Here is a 25,499-nt window from a genome sequence, read left to right on the forward strand (position 1 = left end):
TTGGACACAGGTTGCAAAATATACAGGTGTTCCAAAAGGCTGGACCACAGCTGAACGAGTGTAACAGTGCTTAGAGCATTTCAGATGTGTGTGGGTGAAGTGTTACATGTACTTCTGTTAAATGCATACTTCATATCATTGAGTAACGAAGGACTAAAACACTGTGGATGTCAAGTATTTTATTGCTGAATCACAGCAGGGAGATGTTTTGTAAAACAGCACAGAACTGTGGTGAGAACTCTGAAATATATCCTTGTCTGCGTTTACCCTTCAAGTTCACCATAGTAGAAGCATAGCAAAGTGTACTAAAGCATAGTGATAACATGGTGAAGTACAGAGAGGTATGGTAAAGCATATTAAAAAAACATGGCTGTTCAGGTAAACTATGATTCTCGTCTGAGCTGCATGTCTTTGGAGTTTCTTTGGCTACGTGCCTCCCCTATTGGAAATCCCAGCAATGACCAGTAGTGGTTTTCAACTTTATAGAGCCAGGTTTACTGTCACTTTACTGCAAAGTCAAATCTACACTCTTAAAGGAAGAAACATGCTGTAAAACTGCAGAAGTTTTTTTTTTTATTTTAAATGTGGTCATTTTTTCAACAAAAAGAAAAAAAAAAACCATTTATAGTGCCTTAGCCAAAATAAAATATCTATTATAAAACACTAACCAAATATCTTACCTCAGTGTAACAGGGACCAGGCACAGCTTAAAACTTTATACAGTAGTAAGCTTGGGGTCTTTGTCAGACAAATAAGCTATATACTAGTAATAATAATAAAAACTTGGAGCTTCATAATAAGCAACCTCCCCCGGCTCTGGTTATCCAGTTTTGAACCCAGATTCCGAACCCTCACTGCTCACCACTCACCAGTAGTTTCCGGAGCTCTTGAGGGTCCAGCCCAGTGTGTGAGGGAGTACAGTGTTAACCGTGTGTCCATTTTGATTAGACCACTTTGATTAGACGGAGTTCTTATTTTGCCCTTTTTAGAAATGATGCAGGTACTCTCAAGATAGGAGAGAGACATGGTTATAAGGACAGCTTGGGAACAGGCCAGTGTAGTGTGGGGCTTCATACAGTATCAGGGACAGGGCTGAGGGTTCAGTGTAGCGTGGAGCTTCATACAGTATCAGGGACAGGGCTGAGGGTTCAGTGTAGTGTGGTGCTTCATACAGTATCAGGGACAGGGCTGAGGGTTCTGCAGTGTAGAGTGGTGCTTCATACAGTATCAGGGACAGGGCTGAGGGTTCAGTGTAGCGTGGAGCTTCATACAGTATCTGGGACAGGGCTGAGGGTTCAGTGTAGAGTGGTGCTTCATACAGTATCAGGGACAGGGCTGAGGGTTCAGTGTAGCGTGGTGCTTCATACAGTATCAGGGACAGGGCTGAGGGTTCAGTGTAGTGTGGTGCTTCATACAGTATCAGGGACAGGGCTGAGGGTTCTGCAGTGTAGAGTGGTGCTTCATACAGTATCAGGGACAGGGCTGAGGGTTCAGTGTAGCGTGGAGCTTCATACAGTATCTGGGACAGGGCTGAGGGTTCAGTGTAGAGTGGTGCTTCATACAGTATCAGGGACAGGGCTGAGGGTTCAGTGTAGCGTGGTGCTTCATACAGTATCAGGGACAGGGCTGAGGGTTCAGTGTAGAGTGGTGCTTCATACAGTATCAGGGACAGGGCTGAGGGTTCTGCAGTGTAGTGTGGTGCTTCATACAGTATCAGGGACAGGGCTGAGAGTTCAGTGTAGAGTGGTGCTTCATACAGTATCAGGGACAGGGCTGAGGGTTCAGTGTAGTGTGGTGCTTCATACAGTATCAGGGACAGGGCTGAGGGTTCAGTGTAGTGTGGTGCTTCATACAGTATCAGGGACAGGGCTGAGGGTTCAGTGTAGCGTGGAGATTCATACAGTATCTGGGACAGGGCTGAGGGTTCAGTGTAGAGTGGTGCTTCATACAGTATCAGGGACAGGGCTGAGGGTTCAGTGTAGTTGCTTCATACAGTATCAGGGACAGGGCTGAGGGTTCAGTGTAGAGTGGTGCTTCATACAGTATCAGGGACAGGGCTGAGGGTTCTGCAGTGTAGCGTGGTGCTTCATACAGTATCAGGGACAGGGCTGAGGGTTCAGTGTAGCGTGGAGCTTCATACAGTATCAGGGACAGGGCTGAGGGTTCAGTGTAGAGTGGTGCTTCATACAGTATCAGGGACAGGGCTGAGGGTTCTGCAGTGTAGCGTGGTGCTTCATACAGTATCAGGGACAGGGCTGAGGGTTCAGTGTAGCGTGGAGCTTCATACAGTATCAGGGACAGGGTTGAGGGTTCAGTGTAGCGTGGTCCACCCGTCACATGCTCTGAATTCCCTCTGTTTTGCTGCGCCGTGCAGGGCACTGACTGGAAACAGTGCCAATGAAAAGCAGTGCCAGTTCAACCCTTGGAAAGGGCCTAATCCCTCCCCAAAAACTTTTTCAGTGCCTGTGACTAAAGCCCTAGTCATCTCCCAGCGTGCCAAGTGACAAGGAAGCTCTGAGGGTTGCCACCAGGCCTGGTTTTCCCCTGATCAGAGATGTTTCGAGGCAGGTGTCTGTATCTGGAAAACTACAAAGCTGTATGTAGTTGAATATATTAACGTAACATTATTCAGCAGGTTTCATTTGACTCCATGAAGCAAAATGAGTTCATGGAAAACCTTTGGCCATAGCTGTAGTTTACATGTACATAGCCAAAAGTAGTTCACACTGCGATCCTTCAAAGAGAAATTCTCTTTTCTCCTGCTTGAGAAATGTATTTCCCAGACGATTTATGAGGCTTAATGTGTGATTAAAATAATAATAACCAGGATTATGTTTAAAAATATATAATACTGCTACGTGGGCACCATGGGATTCAGAAGGTAAAGTAAAAAGTTTCTTGTAGAACTGCAAGGGGTTATTTAACGACAGGTATACTGTGTATCTAAGGACTACGTGTAAAATACTAATACAAAATCACAATGATTAAATACAGTCCTACCCTACTCACTAGCAACATAGAACTCAAGGTGTCAGGACATTCCAATTCCACCACTGCATTCTCCACTTTAAACTCAAAATTCCATAACAGCATCGACAGAACTAAAGGACTGATATCTCTGCAGCTGATTTTGATATATATATATATATATATATATATATATATATATATATATATATATCTATATATATATATATCTATATATATATATATATATATATATATATATATATATATATATATATATCAACTTAGAGGACATTTCTTAAATAGAGCTGCATATTTCTATTGCTGTACTGTACACAGGGCAATGCTTGTGTGAGAACACTCTAAACAGGACTACTGCACTTGCTGAGGTATCAACACTGTACCAGTAAATGTCACCAGGCTTGGTGCTATGCAGCCTACTCTGTGTCCATAAAGTAAGCCACATAGCACATAACAAAGATGGTTGGGTTAGGCAGGCATCACAAAAATGCATCTGTAAATTTGCTCGCAGCCCACGGAGATGTTGTCAGCTGTCCTGAGATTATTATTATTATTATTATTTATTTCTTAGCAGACGCCCTTATCCAGGGCGACTTACAATCGTAAGCAAAAACATTTCAAGCGTTACAAGTAATACAATAAGAGCAAGAAATACAATAACTTTTGTTCAAGTAAAGTACAAGTTTGACTAACCACAATTCAATTCGAGATAAAAGCTTCCTGACCTTGTGCCAACTCTGCTGCATTCTGAAACTGGGGCACAACTGTAATCAAGCGGGAGGCTTTGGGTGCAGAGGGCCAGGCAAGGCCTGGCCCTGTTGAAACTCCACCAATGTACTGGTTTACCCTGGTCAGATCTGGTAATTTGTGCTGGCTTTCATGGATTTAAATGGCTGTATGTCAGTTCAAAGAAAGTGAGCTGGTTATGTCCTTTAAAGAAAAAAACCAGTCAATTTAAAGTTTCTGTGCTGTAAAATTGTAAAGCTGTTGCTTGTTTTCTGCACAGTTGTATGTATCTAATTGCAGTAAACCTGTGATGGGTTTTATATACTAGCATGATACCCAGAAACCAGGAAACGTGTGCTCCAATTCCCAAACCATGGTCAGCAGGGAAGATAAAGGAAAACAGTATTACTAGCTCTACCTCCGCTACGCTCCCCTGCCTCCAGAGCCCGCTCCTTCTCCACCATGCTCCGCAGTGGTGGAATGACCTTCCTACAGATGTCAGGACTGCCCAGTCCCTGACCACATTCCGGTGCCTCCGTAAGACTCACCTCTTCAAACAGCACCTGTAGAACTCCTCTGTTTGTATCCTGGGACACTATCACCCTTCATTTAAATGTGCTTTATTTTGCTCTTATCTGCCCCCTATTTTACTGCATTTAATCCTGTACTTCAGAATACTGTAATCTGTCAAGTGTTTAACCTGTAGTACTTTGTATTTAATCATATCCTGATGTAACTATCACTATTTAATCATATCCTGATGTAACTATCACTATTATCTGCTGTATTATTGAATTGTGGTTTGTCACGCTTGTACTTTGCTTGAACAAAAGTTATTGTATTTCTTGCTCTTATTGTATTACTTGTATTGTAACACTTGAAATGTATTTGCTTACGATTGTAAGTCGCCCTGGATAAGGGCGTCTGCTAAGAAATAAATAATAATAATAATAATACAGCATACAGGAAAACCCAGCCAGAGGGAATCCATTTCTTTATGATGTAGGAGCAACTGGGAATAAGGTTTATTTATTCAACAGGGGCTGAGTGTGTTGACACAATGTCAAGTAGTCTTGTTTTGGAATCTTTATTGCATAATGACCGGTATGGCAGAGCAGAGGGGTCTGTCTATGTATGTGTGTATGTGTCTGTGTGCGTGCGTGCGTGCGTATGTATGCGTGTGCAGTACTCTCTGGGTTTGCTATTTTCACCGCTGACCAGCCTTGACCACCAGTCACATTACCACAACGGGAAAATCAAACTACGATCTCACACTGTTCCAAACTACGATCTCACACTGTTCCAAACTACGATCTCACACTGTTCCAAACTACGATCTCACACTGTTCCAAACTACGATATCACACTGTTCCAAACTACGATCTCACACTGTTCCAAACTACGATCTCACACTGTTCCAAACTACGATCTCACACTGTTCCAAACTACGATCTCACACTGTTCCAAACTACGATCTCACACTGTTCCAAACTACGATCTCACACTGTTCCAAACTACGATCTCACACTGTTCCAAACTACGATCTCACACTGTTCCAAACTACGATCTCACACTGTTCCAAACTACGATCTCGCACTGTTCCAAACTACGATCTCGCACTGTTCCAAACTACGATCTCGCACTGTTCCAAACTATGATCTCGCACTGTTCCAAACTACGATCTCACTGTTCCAAACTACGATTTTGCACTGTTCCAAACTACGATCTCACACTGTTCCAAACTACAATCACTGCTATACAGACGCAGGGCTCCCTATCAGTAAAGTTATCTGAATTCAGCTGTTTAATTTGGGCTTAACATTATTTCAGATACATTGCACTTGTTATTTAATCAGGATATTCCATGAATGTTTGAGTGCTCTATTTATTTCACTCATTAGGATGGCTATAAACAACCCACTGCCCCCTTTTGGAGGGTCGGTTATTCGGCTATTGTCATTCGTGGAATAACTACAGCACTCCATGAACATTCATAGAGTATCCTCCATCTACACCTTACTAACATTGGTTCAGCTCTGTCTGCCATCAACAACACATCATGCAGGTCCAGAGATCCATAGAGATCAATGTGCTTACCAGGACCAACCTTTCTTAGCTTCTGAGATCTGACAAGACTTCAAAGTGTTTTGGCTGCTGGCCTTACAGTGAGGCAGGGCATGTGATTCTCAGAGCAGAATTAATATTACACTTTCCTGATATCATTTCCTGATATTATTTCCCATGCTAACAAACTATACCAGCAAAAACTGTCCTCTGAATATTCATACTTAAAGTCACAGAGGCAAGAAATTGCTCCTGAAATTGCCTCAAGGCTGATTTTCAGAAGAGAGGTGGTGATTGCATCACTACTGTGCTTTCTCACCTCACTTCAATTAGCCTCGAGTCTTTCAGAAGACATTCTTGCCTCTGTAAATGTTTCCAGTTCTTTGGTCATCCTGCTGTGAAGAGGAAGTGGGGCAGTGAGACCCGCACGCCAGGTTGATTTTTAGATCATTTGCTAAACCAGAGATCCAGAGCCTTCTGATCCATTCAAAACTGTAGCTACGATGTATATTACACATGCATACTGTATATTACACATGCATAACTGGGCAGTCCAGTTGGAACTGCTGGTAACTGGGCAGGTGCCAGTTCTGGGCTCTTCAACAATACAGCTTTGGGACAACGTCTGATCCAGTGACACTAGCGAGATCTGCCACGTTTCAAATGAAAACAGTCAAGCTGTTATTGTGGAAGTGAAGTGGCAGGGTTTTGTCAAGCCGCTGCGGGAGTTTATAATTGAATGCTACATGCTGACCTGGGTTCGATTTGCTTGTTTTCCTGGATATTTTAATTAGTATCTACTAGAGAGGCAACAATTCATCAACTAATCGATTACTGATTGCCTTTTATTTTGCGAGCCTCAATGAAACATTCATTAATCAATGAAACACGCTGGTGTCCTATTCGTGGCTTTCTGCCTGAAACACGTGCTTTCCTTGCACATTGCTAGACTGCAGCTCTTCCATTTGAAATTGTTTTATGCTGAGAAATAGCAGAATCCAATTAAAAAAACAGATGTCTTCTTGCTTTTTAATAACGTTTTCTCAATGCATACAATATATTACTATGCATAACAGTATAGCCCTACATGTTTTCAGATAGAAACGTCTTGCTTTAGAATACTAAAGTGGCACCTGCACATTTGGTGTGACTCATGTGTGGCACTGTGGCAGGGCAGATTCCATTGTAAATATTCTAAATAGATTTGTATCAGGGTAGGGATGTTGGGTTAAATCACTGCACTAGGGCAGCAGTGTGAAGTAGTGGTTAGGGCTCTGGACTCTTGACCGGAGGGTTGTGGGTTCAATCCCAGGTGGCGGACACTGCTGTTGTACCCTTGAGCAAGGTACTTTACCTAGATTGCTCCAGTAAAAACCCAACTGTATAAATGGGTAATTGTATGTAAAAATAATGTGATATCTGTATAATGTGAAATAATGTATAATGTGATATCTTGTAACAATTGTAAGTCGCCCTGGATAAGGGCGTCTGCTAATAAATAAATAATAATAATAATTATATTGAGTTCCCCTCCAACTTGTTGACAAGCTAGCCATGTGAGAGTGTGGCTGGATCGGGTTACCAGATTGGAGGGGTCAGGCTAAATTGGATCTTTCATTGCCCATTTAGCCTGGCCGCATGTATAAAGCTGGAGAGGGAGTCAGGTCCTCAGCTCCACTCAGGACTCAATAGCAGCACGTGCTTGTGCTCCTGATCTGGGCACAGCGATGGTGTGGGGGATTTATCACTCATTTACAATGCTTGTTTGTAAATCCAACTTTTGTGTAATAATTGTTTTTTGTATCATCTTATATGTGCTCACCTCCAGCCAATCACATTAGAGCTTACTTCAGTGTAACCAATGGGATGTTAAAGTCGCGGTCCTGCGCTGTCACGTTCATCAGCACTTCCAAGGCCCATGAGTGTGACAGTGACACTCAATTCAGCTGGAGTAGTAATGGTTTGAGTAGAGTGTGTGTCAGGAGAACACGCAGGTGAGCTTGAATAGGAACATACCAATTGTATCTATGTGTCCCGTCCCCACACACTCTCTGTTAGGACTTCAGCAATCTTCAAGCTGAAACCAGGCTGCTGTTGAACTGTTTGTTTGTCTCGTCAACAGGAGATCTGTGAGAATCCACAGTTCATCATCGGAGGAGCCAACAGGACTGATATCTGTCAAGGGGATCTAGGTAAGTGAAACTGTTTTACATTTCAAAACATACAGAGTGCTAGGAGAGGTTTTGTATGTGCTCCTTAATGTGTCATTTAAGGGGTGCTATTCATAAAATGAAGGACTATTTAAGGAATGTATTTTTATTTTTTATTTTTTTTAAGATGATTTTGATTAATTTAATAACTAAACAAGATACATTTTAGTAGCAAAGAAGACAGCATCTTCTGAAGGAGTGATTTTAATTTCAAATCTTTTTTTTAACCATTAAATCTGTACCATGTGTGCACATTAATGTGTACCATGTGTGCATATTTAGAAAGATTGGAGTTTGTGAGGAGTTGATCAATCCAACATTTCAACCTGCTGCCCTCATAAGACACCTGGGGTTTGAGGGTCAGAAATCTTTATCTTGAGAAGCATTAAAGCTACAGATGGGTTTGAAATTAGAGCTTAAACAGCAAGCTGGTGGGTTAATGCATTCTTGTTGTTGTATCATTTAATCTATGTGCTAAGAAGTCCTATCATTCAGCACACTGCAGTCCAGGCCAAACCTTTACTGGTGTGTTTCTTCCATCCACTGGGGCAGAGTGTTTCAATAGAAATACATCTCTTAAAACCTGTTCATTACAACACTCAAAAAAGCACTTCCTTCGTTTGCCCTTGTCTACATAATTATTGAGTACCAGTCAATAACAATTTGACAGTGTGATTTAATATAGAGCCTGTCTTGATCAAACCAACTAACCACTATTGTATCTGCAGTTATTGTTTTACCTTTCTTTTATCCGTTTGATATAAAATCATTTGATTTAATTTTGCTAGTTTCCATTGTAATGTCATCTCTGCTGTGAACTGTGGGCTTGTCTATTGTAAAAAACACATCTCCCAGTATACACAGTGGTAGATCATTCAGTCTGAGAGACTAGCTCTAAAACATGTTAACGGGAATTACTCAGTTTTCTGAGTATCTGCACAGCCCTTGTCCATATCATTGGCAATGCAAGATCTCAGAGACCTAATAATGTGGAGTACTGGGCAAAAATGGAATCATTGAACTTACAACCAGATATCTTATAAAGATTCATAAAGACTTCCCTTGTAATAGGCCCCGCATGTAGTCTTTGCACCTTGCAGACAGGTAGACAGAGCGATGGGGTTTGCCTGTGCTCGGTGCTGCATTGACAATGAGGGCATGCCTGTGCTCGGGGCTTCATTGAGGGCTTGCCTGTGCTCGAGGCTTCATTGAGGGCTTGTCTGTGCTCGAGGCTTCATTGAGGGCTTGCCTGTGCTCGGGGCTTCATTGAGGGCTTGTCTGTGCTCGAGGCTTCATTGAGGGCTTGCCTGTGCTCAGGGCTTCATTGAGGGCTTGTCTGTGCTCAGGGCTTCATTGAGGGCTTGCCTGTGCTCGGGGCTTCATTGAGGGCTTGCCTGTGCTCGGGGCTTCATTGAGGGCTTGCCTGTGCTCGGGGCTTCATTGAGGGCTTGCCTGTGCTGAGGGCTGGATTGAGGGCTTGTCTGTGCTCGGGGCTTCATTGAGGGCTTGTCTGTGCTGAGGGCTGGATTGAGGGCTTGTCTGTGCTCGGGGCTTCATTGAGGGCTTGTCTGTGCTCAGGGCTTCATTGAGGGCTTGTCTGTGCTCAGGGCTTCATTGAGGGCTTGTCTGTGCTCAGGGCTTCATTGAGGGCTTGTCTGTGCTCGGGGCTTCATTGAGGGCTTGTCTGTGCTCAGGGCTTCATTGAGGGCTTGTCTGTGCTCAGGGCTTCATTGAGGGCTTGTCTGTGCTCAGGGCTTCATTGAGGGCTTGCCTGTGCTCGGGGCTTCATTGAGGGCTTGTCTGTGCTCAGGGCTTCATTGAGGGCTTGTCTGTGCTCAGGGCTTCATTGAGGGCTTGTCTGTGCTCAGGGCTTCATTGAGGGCTTGTCTGTGCTCAGGGCTTCATTAAGGGCTTGCCTGTGCTCGGGGCTTCATTGAGGGCTTGTCTGTGCTCAGGGCTTCATTGAGGGCTTGCCTGTGCTCGGGGCTTCATTGAGGGCTTGCCTGTGCTCGGGGCTTCATTGAGGGCTTGCCTGTGCTCAGCTCAGGGCTTCATTGAGGGCTTGCCTGTGCTCGGGGCTTCATTGAGGGCTTGTCTGTGCTCAGGGCTTCATTGAGGGCTTGCCTGTACTCGTGCTGGATAGGGCTTACTCCAGTGGAAGGGAATCTCACTGGCAGCAGTTCTCATTGTTAGATCCCTCTTAGTGGAACAAAGAGGCAGACAAAGGGGGAGGCCGTGGGGGAGCCTCCCAGCACCTGACCAGCATTGTTCCAAAGCAGGGTGACAAAGGTAGGCCGTTTCCTCACACAATCAAACCACAGCCATCAGCAAAGAGGACAGTAATCTCCACAAAGCAGCTTCAACACCACAGGAGTGAACCACAAAACACAGCTGATTCACACTTGAGGAGGAACACCTAGGACATGTGGGGATCAACACTGGACATTGACTTTTAAAAAAAGGGAAGAATGCACTGTATATGGGTTTAGTTTCTTGTAAATGTAGTGCTCATAAAAGATGAAACCAATATACAGTCGGCACAATTAAAAATAGAAACCACATTAAATGCTACATACATTGAATAGTGAAAGGCAACTGAAAGGTGGCTAAAAGTCATTTATATTGTGGAGCCACAGAACTTACAGCCACTCAAAATTATTAATGGTATTTGAGGCAGTTTACTCAAGTGCCCCCTTGTGTTTCACAAGATACATTACATGTTGTTTTACTTTAAAGGGCTAGATTCAGACAGGTTTTTACTCCAAATCCCTCCTTTTTTTTTCAGAAAGGAAACCACTGGCCCTATTTGAGGTAGTGGAGTCTGATTCCCCTGCGATCTGATAACAGTGTGTCCTGAAGTCCTATTTATTTACAAAGGCCTGCTCTGGATAATTGTGCCTGGGATTATCTTTAGCGTTTTAAACATGTCATTTTATCAAAAGTCTTCTGTTAATTAGTCCTAGTGTCTGCTTATTAAGCAACGAAGAACACTGTACATGAGCCTGGACAGAGGTTCTTCAGTGGAGGTGACAGATACACAGTCATTGTTCATTTCTAATGCCTAATAACTTCCTGTGCTGTACGCATAACTACAATTAAAAGGCAACAGGAATATAGTGTGCTACTGAATATAAACATATACATGTCCTGAAAAATGTACAGATCCTCAGCAGGTCAGTGATAAAGTTGCTTGTGCTTATAAGAGGTAAACTTTATTCGTACATGTCCTTGTGGGACTTCAGTGTGAGCGTGCGCTTACCCTTCACTGGGTGAAACCTGACTCCACTCATTCCACACAGACCCACACAGCACTCAATCTTTCTTATCTGAAATCTGGAACCAGAAGGGCCCAAGTGACTTGAAATAAATGTAATAATGGCTTGCCAGTTCTGAACAGGGCATGTGTCTCCTGGCTGGGAGTTTTGTGAATGTGTGTTGTGTGTGTGTGGCAGGCATCACGTAGCCCTGTGGCACAGACTTCACCATATCATTGGGGGTTCTACACCCGACCCCTCCCTTACTGCTGTACTGTCACACACACACAATCCATATCAATAGGCTCCAGCAGGGCTGTCCAATAGCTCTGAGCTGTGCATGGCTCATTGAGCTGTACAGTGTGGCTCTTTTACCCCATTGAAGGTAATGGATTTGACAAGACTGTCTGTAGTCTTAGGTAGAAGCAAGTACAGTGGAGATGCAGCATACTTTAAACAGGCATCGTGTTTAATAAGTGGAAAACTACAGAAGCTGTATCTTAGTGCACAGTAGTACATTTTTTTTCTTAAAGTTTTTTTGTATGCCTCCATAATAACTAACTGGTATTAATATGTCATTTGCATTGTTTTGCATTGAGTGTACAGGCTTTTAAATGTATATAACACAAATATACTGTATAAGAAATCACTAACCAGCCAATTCCATTCTATCAGGAAAATCAGCAGCATACAAAGGCTTGTGTTTATTGTTTCTGTACGAATCTGTTCAGAGAACAACAGCAATCCACTCTGCACTTTCTGCTGCCATTCTGCATGTCCTGAATTATTCAATTGTGATGAATGAAGTAAACGCTAGCACAAGAAAGTGCTAACTGGGTTGTGTTTTGTTCTTTGAACTGAGTAGGACGGAAACAATAAACTAGAGCTAAATGAAGGCAGTCATCATGGTGGCCATGTAGTGTGACAGACAGAAAAAGAGATGGACAGATGGACATGATCAATGATCCCAACACCCCCGATGAGAACCCCACACACTAACTCAACAACGTCCCTGATGAGAACCCCACACACTAACTCAACAACGTCCCCGATGAGAACCCACACACTAACTCAACAACGTCCCTGATGAGAACCCCACACACTAACTCAACAACGTCCCTCATGAGAACCCCACACACCAACTCAACAACGTCCCTGATGAGAACCCCACACACTAACTCAACAACGTCCCTCATGAGAACCCCACACACTAACTCAACAACGTCCCTCATGAGAACCCCACACACCAACTCAACAACGTCCCTGATGAGAACCCCACACACTAACTCAACAACGTCCCTGATGAGAACCCCACACACTAACTCAACAACGTCCCTCATGAGAACCTCACACACTAACTCAACAACGTTCTTCATGAGAACCCCACACACTAACTCAACAATGTCCCTGATGAGAACCCCACACACTAACTCAACAACGTCCCTCATGAGAACCTCACACACTAACTCAACAACGTCCTTCATGAGAACCCCACACACTAACTCAACAACGTCCCTGATGAGAACCCCACACACTAACTCAACAACATCCCTCATGAGAACCTCACACACTAACTCAACAACGTCCTTCATGAGAACCCCGCACACTAGCTCAACGTCCCTGAGCCTGATAGGGGGCTTCACTCCCGCTTCCCTCTGCTGCATTGGGAGTAAGATGATGAATTGATGTGCATTGAGAGGTACAGCAAAACAAGACACTTAAAAACATTTTATAACAATTCATATCTTATAAACATACATTTATAATAGATTTGTCACCAAGGCAGAGACTGAGAGCACAGAGTAGAGGAGTCTGCTGTCTTCAGCTCCCCTACACATCAGTATTGCAGTATTCCACATTAGGTGAGCTATCTTCGTGGACACAAATATCAACACATGCACAGCTTTGATATAATAATTAAAACTGGAACAAAATAAAGCCTTACATATCTGTGCTATTCCGTGCATTTGCTGTCTCACTGACACCCTGACAGTAACACAGATCCAGGCACGCTCAGGAACATGCGCCCCCTCCCCACCCCCCTAAAAAACCTCTCCAGCCAGAGAGCCAGCAGCGCGTGAGGAACATGATCCATGTGGAAGGAGAGGGCCAGGACCGCAGGGTTGGGTCTGCCAGTGAGTGATGGTTCTCACAGGTGCTGGAGTTTTCAGTGTGTGCGTCATTCTGAATGCCTGTTTGTTTGGAGGTTCTCCCACAGAAGTGAATGCAGTATGCTCCGAGATGAGCTTTGGCTAGTGGTTCTGTATATGCAGCGTATATGCTTATCCAATCTTGATGAAACTTAGTGTGAACACCATTTAGCAGAAGTCCTGAGAGTATGAGATTCTGGGGGTAGGTGGCGGTGTCTGAATGTCCATCCATCTGTAGGTAGATCTAGAAAACGGATTATTAAATTGTGGTGGAACTTGGCATTGACATTATTTGCTGTTGTATTAGTGATTGGGAGAATCAGACTATAAGGGTGTATGGAGGGTTTCTCTGTCTGTATATCGACCCATCTGTATCACACTAAAATGTTACATGTATCTTGACAACACAAGACGTTATTCCATTTACTGTAGATCAGTCTTGGTATTATACTTGACCATGCTACTTACACCTCACTTACTTACCTAATGCCATCTAGCTCTAAAACACCACTTATCAAATTTCCGTTAAGCTATTCGTTGCCATTTCTTGTTCTGTACCTTTCAGTAGATAATGTTGAAATGTATATACGGCATGGTCATTAATTTCTCATCATACTACTAGCAGTAATTGTTCATGTACAGCAGAGGAGATGCATGTTACTCACAGGCTTGTTAACACTAGTAATATTTTATCCTGTCTACCTTTTCCTCTTTTGAAGATATTTGCTTTTAACTGACTTCCATTTGGGATATGCAGATATTTTAAAGGAAACCCTATAAATGAAAAGTTGCTGATGCTTCCTGGTACCCAATCACTTCCTGTGTTGTAGTTCAAACTCACCCCAGTGGTCTAGCTGCACTCAGACCATGTAACCTACAGCACAGGTACCAGGATGCAACATAAGAGGGCCAGTAATAATGTTAAAATAATTGCATCTAACACAATAAATATCTTTGTTTTAAACATGATACCTGTACTACTAGGTTAAACACAGTGGCATGCCTTCGCTCTCAGCTGATCTGTTATACTTGAACTTCTCATCACTTTCTTCTTAGTCACAGCATGTCAGTCGACAGGGGAAGCAGCTGGCTGGTTAATGACAGAAAAGAGGCCATTAAAGAAGTGGCCCTACACTTTAACCAAGTGTAGTACCAGGTATCATGGCTTCAAATACAAACACATGCCTGCTATATCATGTGTTTCTTTCAAAATATAAGGATGGGAATTGCATGACAGGTAAGAGTTATGGAAATCGATCCTTTAACAGGCAGCCCTGCTTGGAAATGACCCCCCTCTCTTGTTCCCATGTAGGGGACTGCTGGTTCCTGGCTGCCATCGCCTGCCTGACTCTCAATGAGAAGCTGCTCTATCGAGTTATACCTCCAGACCAGTCCTTCACAGAGAACTACGCTGGCATCTTCCACTTCCAGGTCAGGGGTGTATATGGGAATATCAGTGGCCCCTATTACCTGAGCCAGGCTCTCAGCGGAGAAGGCCTCTGATTGCATGCAATATAGTTTATTCAAAAGGAGACACCCTAAAAATCATCTAACTCTGGAGAACCAAATACCATATATTACACTGTCGGGCCAGTTATAGTGGACATGTTCCTTTTGCATCAGTAAGTGTATGGTCATTTCCCGGACGTGTGGTTAGAGTCTGTATTTGGTGTTGTTACGCTCTCTCTTTCCCTCTTCTTGTCTCCAGTTCTGGCGCTATGGCGACTGGGTGGACGTTGTCATTGACGACCGGATCCCCACCCTCAACAACCAGCTGGTGTTCACCAAGTCTGCGGAGAGGAATGAGTTCTGGAGCGCCCTGCTGGAGAAGGCCTATGCCAAGTGAGTGTGGAGTGGAGCAAGGAATTGTGGGGCACGGGATAGGCACTTACAACCCCGAATAGATGACCCCCCACTCTTCAAATATATGCAGTGATATTAATGAGCAATCCCTCTTACCAGAGCAATGCTACCCCAAATGTTTTCTACGTTCTTGGAATGTACGACTAGGGGTGGGGTGTTTATTGCCCTTTTAACCTCAGTCAGACCCCTTGTTTACTAAACTGCTAAATGGTAATTGCCCCTCTACAGCAAGAGAAAGCAACACATGTGTCCTGTATATTACACAAGAAGATTGTTTCTGCAATTGTGACTGCCCACTGAATGTTGCCAGTCACAATTGTAGAAGCTCGTTTTCTGTGGTAAAATGCAGAACAAATTATTCATTCATTCTGCATTGGTTCTGTCTCATTGTTATATTACTGATCTAAATTTTTCCTGGTCCTCATACAAGAACTGCACAGTTATATTTAAAACACTGTGAGACTTCTAGTCAAAGCTGTTCTTTTAGTATAACTAGATATTTGACAAGCCATGAAAGATTGTATCCTAGTTTGAATGGAGCTGTGAGGCAGTCTGGTAAGTCGTGCTGTCCTTTCATATCTGTGTCCCCCCAGGCTCCACGGTTCCTATGAAGCACTGAAAGGAGGCAACACCACCGAGGCGATGGAGGATTTCACCGGGGGAGTGACAGAGTTCTTCGAGATGAAGGAGGCTCCTAAAGAGTTCTTCAAGATCATGAAGAAAGCTCTGGAGAAGGGCGCACTCATGGGCTGCTCCATCGACGTGAGTATCGGCTGCATGGACCGGATGCCTTCCTGTCTAACTAGACATACAGCTGTAGTTAGAAGTTTACATACCCCAATGGAAATTTATAATTTCTCAAAATTTCTCAAAAACAAAGAATTTTAGGAAATTCAAAAGCTTTGCTTTTGTGGATGAGGAAAAAAAGTTACAAGAAATAATTATTTATTTCAGCAGATTGTTTTGCAAAACTCAGAAAATGCTAATTCCAAAGTATTCATACCCTTTGATGCTATGATGGTATTGTCAACAAGGTGCTAGGATTTTCAATATGATAATGCAGAACCTAATTCTAGAAAAGTCTAGAAAATGTAGGATTGTAGGTGAACATTCCTAGAGTATAAAAGGGTTAGGCATAGGATGATTGCTGTCATTATCAATAAGTCAATATGGGAGCTATCTGACCTTAGGCAGAAAAGTATTTATTGTCATAAAGCTGGAGAATGATACAAGAAGATGTCCAAGCATTTGAGTATCCCAATTTCAACTATTGTTTCTATTATCAAGAAGTACAAGACTCATGGTACTGTCACAACACTCCCTCGGTCTGGAAGAAAGAAGGTTCTTTCACCAAGAACAAGTAGAAGAATTGTGAGAAAGCTTAATAACAATCCAAGATTGACTGCCAGAGATATTCAAAGTGATTTGGCTGCAAGTGGGACTGGGGTTTCCATTTCAACTGTAAAAGAGAGGTAGTGTGGTGTTGCTGGACACCGGTATTTTTCTTCACAGACTGGAGTGAACATGTCACTGATTCAGGTGAATACTTTTATTTACAATATTTACAACCAGACACACTCATTCAATTGCATTTATTTGCCCTGTACGGGCCACTAACTATCTCACTTCTCCCCTCTCTATGCTACGGTGAGGCGACCAAGTGGTGACAGGCTTAGCCTGTAAACGTCCAAAGTCCACAAGACAGGTAAGTTGGGTTTGGGCTCCCTCTGGAGGAGCATACCAGGAACTCAGGTGAGTACAGGTTGGGCTCCCTCTGGTGGAGTGAGCCAGGAACACAGGTAAGTACAGGTTGGGCTCCCTCTGGTGGAGTGAGCCAGGAACACAGGTCAGTACAGGTTGGGCTCCCTCTGGTGGAGTGAGCCAGGAACACAGGTAAGTACAGGTTGGGCTCCCTCTGAAGATTATCTCCTGGAACATAGGAAAGAACAGCACATCCTCTGCAAGAGACTGCCTGGAAGACAGCAAGGAGAAGTCCACAATATGCAATAGTGTTACACTAGAGCCAGGTTTCCGAACACCTAAAAGTGAAGCTGAGTTCCTATTTAACAGCCACAAGGTGTCGCGCTGTTTCCCTGTTGTGACTGTATGGAAGGCCAGAAGGAAACAGCAATAATAAAAATTATTCCAACACCACGATCTTGTGCTTGGCAGTTTCCTTCAAAACGCATACCCCTCCTTCTTAGAAATGTATCGTTACTCCAGCAGCTGTAATCCAACCTGGATAAGCCAGTCCTGGTCCTGTAAATTGTTTCTTGGTGTGTAATCGCTGCTCCTGCAGCTGTAAACCACGCAGTATTTTTAACCAGTCCCGCTCATATAAACAACACACTCGGTCAAAGTATTGCTGCTCCTGCAGCTGTAAAACATGCAGTATTTTTTACCAATCCTGCTCATATAAACAACACACTCGGTCAAAGTATTGCTGCTCCTGCAGCTGGAAAACACGCAGTATTTTTAACCAATCCTGCTCATATAAACAGCACACTCGGTCAAAGTATCGCTGCTCCTGCAGCTGGAAACCAAACAGTGTTGACACCATGTTATATTTTAATCCAAAACTACAAAACAAAACCAAACAGTTCAAAACAAAAGTCTGCCTCACCAAGAGGTAAAAACGCTCTATGCTAGACTTTTCCAAAATCGCTATGATTCAAACGAGACGCACTTACTACACCTTCCCCAGCACAGGAATACTTCTCCGAAGCTTGAACCGGCAGGACAACTGGGCAGAGTTCCCCACAATTGCTCAAGCCCCTTTTAAACTATCTGACCCCGCCTTTCTAATCAATACTGGGGATTATGGGTTGTGTAGTTTTTCCCCCAGTGGCGCCATTTCTTAAAGGCGCCACTGCTCCTTCTTCACAAACCATAGGTTGAGTATTGCATGGTGAAGGTCTCAATGGTCACAGGCCAAGGAAAAAGCCATTCTTAGGAAAAAGTCACAAAGACAATCACTTAAAGTTTGCAAAACAGCAATTGAATGATGGATATGAGTTTTGGTCCAAGATTTTGTGGCGTAATGAAACAAAAATCAAGCTATTTGGTCACGCTATTTGGTGAAAGTCTGGTGAGGCGTACAAAGAAAAGAACATCATACCTACTGTCAAGGATGGAGGTGTTAATATCCTTCTATGGGGCTGTTTTTCCTCTAATCGCACAGGAAATTTAGTTCCAATACATGGTAAAATGGATTCCATAGCATACCAAAAGATACTGGCCAATCATCTGAAACCCTCCGCTACAAAACTTGGTTTAAAGCGCAACTGGACGTTCCAACACAACGATCCAAAGCACACATCAAAATCTTCAGAATGGTTAAAGAAGAATAAAATCAAGGTTCTGTAATGGCCTAGTCAAAGTCCAGATCTAAATCCGATTGAGAATCTTTGGTATGAGTTGAAGAAGGCTGTGCACAAGAGAAGTCCTCAGAATTTGAATGAACTGGAACGATTTTGCGTTGAAGAATGGTCAAAAATCACTAAAGAATCATGCCAAAAGCTCATTGACAAATATCCTAATCGTTTAAAAGAGGTTATTATTGCTAAATGTGCCTCAACTAGCTATTCATTTCATTTTACTTGTCACGGTATAAATACTTTTGAATTAGCATTTTTGGAGTTTTGCAAAATATTGCTGAAATAAATCTATTTCTTGTAACTTTTTTTCTCATTCACAAAAGCAAAACTTTTGCTACAGAAGATTTTTCCTATAATTGTTTGTTTTCAAGAAATTTCTAGAAATTATTATTATTATTATTTATTTCTTAGCAGACGCCCTTATCCAGGGCGACTTACAATTCTTACAAGATATCACATTATTTTTACACACAATTACTTTTTTTTTTTTTTTTTTTTTTTTTTTTTTTTTTACACATTATTTTTACATACAATTACCCATTTATACAGTTGGGTTTTTACTGGAGCAATCTAGGTAAAGTACCTTGCTCAAGGGTACAACAGCAGTGTCCTCCAGCTGGGATTGAACCCACGACCCTCCAATCAAGAGTCCAGAGCCCTAACCACTACTCCACACTGCTGCCCACACATATGCTATACATTTCCATTGGGGTATGTAAACTTTTGACTACAACTGTATGTTTAATCGTGGCACATGAAGCCTAGTAAAATGTCATTTAAAGCACAGTGAATGAGCATGGCTAAGAACAGGAAAGTGTAATGTCCCTTAAAATCTCTAGTTTAGTAGTGCATGTTTTAAACAGTGTTAAAGCGACAGTATCAATATATTGAACACAACAGGAAGTATGGCAAATGGTAAAGGGATAGTGCAAAAGCTTTTTTTCAACAGGTGCTTCTCTTTAAAGTGTAATTATTACCTTTGAGCCAGCTAGTGTGACTCTCTTATTCACAACTAGTTTGTGTCTCTCGGTCTGTCTCTCTCCCCTCTCCTCCCCTCTCCTCTCTGTTCCATTCTTTCCCTGTGTTATGGAAGGATACAATGGGGCCGACCCCCAGAGTAGCCCCTCCCAGTTTGATTGGAAAGATGATTGAACGAATGCTCAGTGACTCCGGGCAGGGGGGTGATAGCAGAAAACCTGGGGAGCAGCCAACAGGGGTCTGTATCCAGAAACACAGTCCTGGCATGCCCCCCTCCATTTACATGGCACTGGACCGTCCCAGCATGCCGTGTGCACATTGCACTGAGCAATCACTGCTTCATAACAAGTGTACCGGGCAATCCCAGCATGCCCTGCTTCATAAGAAGTGTACCGGGCAATCCCAGCATGCCCTGCTTCATAACAAGTGTACCGGGCAATCCCAGCATGCCCTGCTTCATAAGAGCTGGATTGGACATTCCCAGCATGCCCTTCCTTCATAAGAGCTGGATTGGACATTCCCAGCATGCCCTGCTTCATAAGAGCTGGATTGGACATTCCCAGCATGCCCTTCCTTCATAAGAGCTGGATTGGACATTCCCACCATGCATTGCCTTCAAATGCTTCACATTTGTTGAGAAAAATACAGCCAAACACCTCCCACCACAGTGTGTTACTCTTTTCTGCACACAGCACTGCCCTCGACTAACACCTAACCTACCCTCCTTCAATCCTTCAATCCTGCAGAGAACACTAGTATCTGTTAATAAACCACTGCTTAATACAGGCCCCATGCCCTGAAGTAAAGGTTCGCTCATTGATGCAACACTAAAAACAGCAGAATGCAGGTTCTGCAAAGGGACACACAACCTCTTACTTAAAAACCATGTGACCTGAAAATCACCTGGTTAAAGTGTTAAAAAATTCTACTACAATTCACCTAGCTCATGGTACTTGACTAATATAACCTACAGACTGAGGAATGGTAGGCATCGTTCTTTGCTTGTATTTTAGGAAGCATCAGTCTTTGGGAGGCGTTGATTAGCTTAGTCAGCTTTCTTCAGGAGTGTTTATGATTCCTTGGCTTTTCCCGAGAAAAGCATCGTGAAGGTATGCAAGCATTGAAAAGCCCAGGATGGGTATGGTAAAGTATATTAAAAAAAGCATGGCAAACTATGGTAATTGTATAGTGTAACCATGGAAATACATGCAGAGTATAACCATGGAAATACATGCAGAGTATAACCATGGAAATACACGCAGAGTATAACCATGGAAATACATGCAGAGTATAACTATGATAACACATGCAGAGTATAACCATGGAAATGCATGCAGAGTGTAACCATGGAAATACACGCAGAGTATAACCATGGAAATGCATGCAGAGTATAACCATGGAAATACATGCAGAGTATAACCATGGAAATGCATGCAGAGTATAACCCTGGAAATACATGCAGAGTATAACCATGGAAATGCATGCAGAGTATAGTCATGGAAATACATGCAGAGTATAATCATGGAAATACACACAGAGTATAACCATGGAAATACATAGACACTGTCACCTTTTTGCATCAAGGGTTATACTGTAAATGTAGTTCAACTTTACAGCTGATAAGTGATGCTTGCAATGAAAAACATCTTGACTTACTGATAAAATATATTTTGTATGGAAAATATTTTAAGCAGGAAAAATCTCATGAGATGAAGGATAAGAGCTTCCTGATACAACCAAATAATGAACATATGCTTGGCTTGTCTAGCCCTCTTATGAGCCCATGTACATTATGTTGCAAACCCTGTCTAAAATTAACCCCCCCCCCCCCCCCCTCTCTCTCTCTCTCTCTCTCTCTCTCTCTCTCTCTCTCTCTCTCTCTCTCTCTCTCTCTCTCAGTCCTTGGTTCCAGTTCGGTTTGAGACACGTACCAGCACTGGATTGGTTAAGGGCCATGCCTACTCTGTGACTGGGGTGGAGGATGTGAGTTTCACTTCATGCACTCCACTTTCTGCCATTTGAAACCCACACTCTGTGAGGAAAATAGTTGTATTGCGATAGTTGCAGCACCCTGTCTAGCAGTGGTCGGAGTTGGCTGTAGAGCTGACAACTGGCCGTGCTGGTTTAAGAGATTGGACTGCTGGTACTGCTGTTTACATTAATCTTAATATACCACTGTCTGCCTTTCTCTTCTGTTGAATATCTTCTTGGTACCAAAGACAGCTGTTAACTGGTTAGCCATCTTGGAATGATGATGTAAATTACATCACAGCTAGAAAAATTACCAACTGGCAAACTTGCTCCGCAATTCAGTGGCAACTCAGGTACTGTCAATTATCACTAGCAGGGATTGTTACACACATTGTTAAACTGTTTATGGTGATACACCTTTAAAACCACTGATACTGCACTTTGAGAAGGGTCCGTGTTGAGATGAGCAGCCCCCCCCCCTTTCTCTCCTGTGCACACAGATCCAGCACAAGGAGACGAGGGTGCGTCTGGTCAGGCTCAGGAACCCCTGGGGGCAGGTGGAGTGGAACGGCCCATGGAGCGACAAGTAGGTTCACAGCAGTGCAGAGCGCAGGGCAATCCAAACCATTTGTTACTGTAGGGTATACTGAAAGCAGCTCCGTATTTCATCCACTGGGTGGAGTGCTCAAGCAGAGGGCAATAGTGATGGTAAAACATGTCATTTAAGATGTACCGGAATGATTATCCTCCACTGGGATGAAATCCTTGGCGACGGAGGTGGTTATCCACATGTCCCAATGTATGTCACAATGTTTCCATATATCTGGAGAACTGTTTATCCAATTGTGATTAAACTTAGTATTGCCATTATCACTCACGTAGAGTCACTTAAAACAACGTCTCACCCAAAAGACAGAGCACAAGGAGGTTAAGTGACTTACTCAGGGTCACACAGTGAGGCAGTGAGTGAGCCAGGATTTGAACCAGGGACCTCCTGGTTACAAGCCTTTTCTTTAACCACTGGATCACATAGCCTCCTATAATAGAGCATGGAGGTGTCTCTCTGTCTCTACATCCATCCTCTTTATGTCACACTTACATTTTCACATGTACAGTATCTTGAGAACACAAGTAGCTATTCCACATACTGTAAATCCCTCATTTTAATATACTTTACCATTCACTGCTATTTTGTATCTGTTCTGTACATGCTGTGGATATACGCCTTACTGACAGCTCTCATTTAGATTTTGCAGTCATGGTGGGGGGGTGAATGCTGTTGACACACTTCTTTTGTTAGCTCTGTGTACATTCAATGATGCTGCTTGTCAAGTTTGGCATTCTTTTTTTTCAGCTCCAAAGAATGGGCTACGATCGAGAAACATGAGAAAGAACGTCTGCAGCAACAGAGTGCTGAGGATGGAGAGTTCTGGTAGGCGAGCGGTGCTGCTGCTTTCTCACTCTAAATCACCTGAAACACAAACGCAGCAGCACCCAGAGAACTGCACTAGTTCTGAACGGCTAAATAACCAAACCTAACAACCGAACTCTTAACCACTTCCTGGATGGAGCATGAGTGTAAATTATTATCTGTTTACTGCTGAAAGAGATCTGTATTTGCAGTGTTAATCAAAGTAATCATTTGCATAGATGTGATACTGTTTATTACATTAACTATGAAATAAAATCTCTTTCAAATGACGGAAATGTAAAGAAACAGGGGTTATTGGATGTGCAAATGAAATATAAACATCACCAGCTGTGTTTCTCTGAATTTCCACTCAGCCCTGAAGATGAGACTTTTGAGGTCTTGAACTCTAGTGATTTTACATCAACTCTCTGATCTCTTTACTGTTAGCTTTTTAAAGTAATAATAATTCTCGCACCCGTGTCTTGTGTGGTTTCCAGTTGATGTCGTCTTACTGTTTTTCATCATGTCATTGAAAAGTTTAAGACACAAGGCAAGCTGCTGAAAACCATTTCAAGTTATCTAGTTCAGGATCTTTTTGCATCATCAGTGTGCGCTCCCTGTAGACAATTGTATTGTAATGAGCTGTCTGAGTTAGCTGCTACTTTTAACAAGAGGCAGTGGTGTTTATATTGTTTAATATTTAAAAAGCATATTAATATGAATGAACCGGTTTTCAAGAATATTCTATGAGATTCAATACTATATAAATATGTCCTCATTGATACGAACAATCCACTGATAAGGTCTTCTCGTTAAACCACGTTAAAGAAAGAGCCCTGTGTTGTATAACATGAATGCAGTCTGCAGTACATCAAGTCAATTACACATCAGGCTCTGATTAGGTAATGCATGGGGCTGGTCTCGCTACTGGTAATTTAAACAAACATTTGAAAGTACAGTATATGTGTAGATTCAATGAAGTGGTCCCCTCTCTCCCTCCTGCAGGATGGCTTTCGAAGATTTCAAGAAGAACTTCACTAAGATCGAGATCTGTAACCTGACTCCGGACAGTCTGGAAGAAGATAAGCTCCACAAGTGGACGGTGTCTGTGAACGAGGGCCGCTGGGTGCGGGGCTGCTCCGCTGGGGGCTGCCGGAACTATCCAGGTGAGTGCCGTCACTGCGCCAGCTTCTCACCAGCATCAACACCAGCTTCTCACCAGCATCTCACCAGCATCTCACCAGCATATCACTAGCTTCTCACCAGCATCTCACCAGCTTCTCACCAGCATCTCACCAGCTTCTCACCAGCATCTCACCAGCTTCTCACCAGCTTCTCACCAGCATCTCACCAGCTTCTCACCAGCATCAACACCAGCATCTCACCAGCATCAAAACCAGCATCTCACCAGCATCAACACCAGCATCTCACCAGCATCTCACCAGCATCAACACCAGCATCTCAAGATCAGCCATTTCCTGGGACCAGTTTACACTAACTGAAGTTATTAATCATTTATACCAAAAACAAGTGAAATATGAAGACAAAGTTAACAGTGTTGTTGATGTAGCTGGTGGGATAATTCTGCACATTTGTACTGCAGAATATGAGTGAAGGAAAACAAGTACCAGCACAAAATAGATTAACACAAAATAAACACTGTATACAAGCAAGGGGTTTCCATCCTGTCACAGCTTCTCTCAGAGAAACTGCTACCTCTGGTTTTATTTTCTTGCTGGAAAAAGGTGGTTTATACTGTGAAGACTTCCTCCCTTTGTTTTTCTACTGCTTCAACACAGCTAACAGCATATTTTATATTGGGAATAGCAAGGTCTGTGAAGTGATGGCAATGCAATACATGTACTTTAGGAATTGTTCATGTAGCGACCCCTTTCCCTTAAGAAAGTGCCATAAAGAGTGTTGGGTTAAAACAAAAAAAAAAACAAACAAAAAAAAAAAAAAGAATTAATGATGAATGAGACATGCCACTCTGTAGTACAGCAACCAAACCTTTTTATAAATGGGGTTTCTGACAGAAAGAAACTGATATCAGAAGATTCTATTGAGTTACTGGGCTCAATCTATAATACTCGTAACAGAAAAGACTTTGGGGTTATTTGATCTTTAAATCATGCAACCAACTGATTCAGTATTGGATGAAACTCAGAAGTACAAACTAGCCAAGATATGAAAGGCTTCAAAATGTTTTACTCAATACATACAAAGCTTTTCAAGTTTATGACTCAACTCTGGACTAGCAACACCCTTTACGAGAACCTTCATTGAATGTGCCTAGATCTCTGATCAAGCAATTGATAGATCTGACAAAAAGCATGCACCTGGAACAGCACAGGGTGAAAAGCATGGGAACAGCACAGGGTGAAAAGCAGGGGAGCAGCACAGGATGAAAAGCATGGGAACAGCACAGGATGAAAAGCATGGGAACAGCACATGATGAAAAGCATTGGAACAGCACAGGATGAAAAGCATGGGAACAGCACAGGGTG

The 25,499-nt window shown here is 42.9% G+C and overlaps 1 pseudogene; it reads left to right on the plus strand.

Annotated features, from left to right (window-relative positions):
- Positions 1-25,499, plus strand: part of LOC131698713 (calpain-3-like) — a 47,106-nt pseudogene that overhangs the window by 1,723 nt on the left and 19,884 nt on the right.

Source organism: Acipenser ruthenus, chromosome 18 (genome assembly GCF_902713425.1).
Source record: "Acipenser ruthenus chromosome 18, fAciRut3.2 maternal haplotype, whole genome shotgun sequence".
Lineage (NCBI taxonomy): Eukaryota > Metazoa > Chordata > Actinopteri > Acipenseriformes > Acipenseridae > Acipenser > Acipenser ruthenus.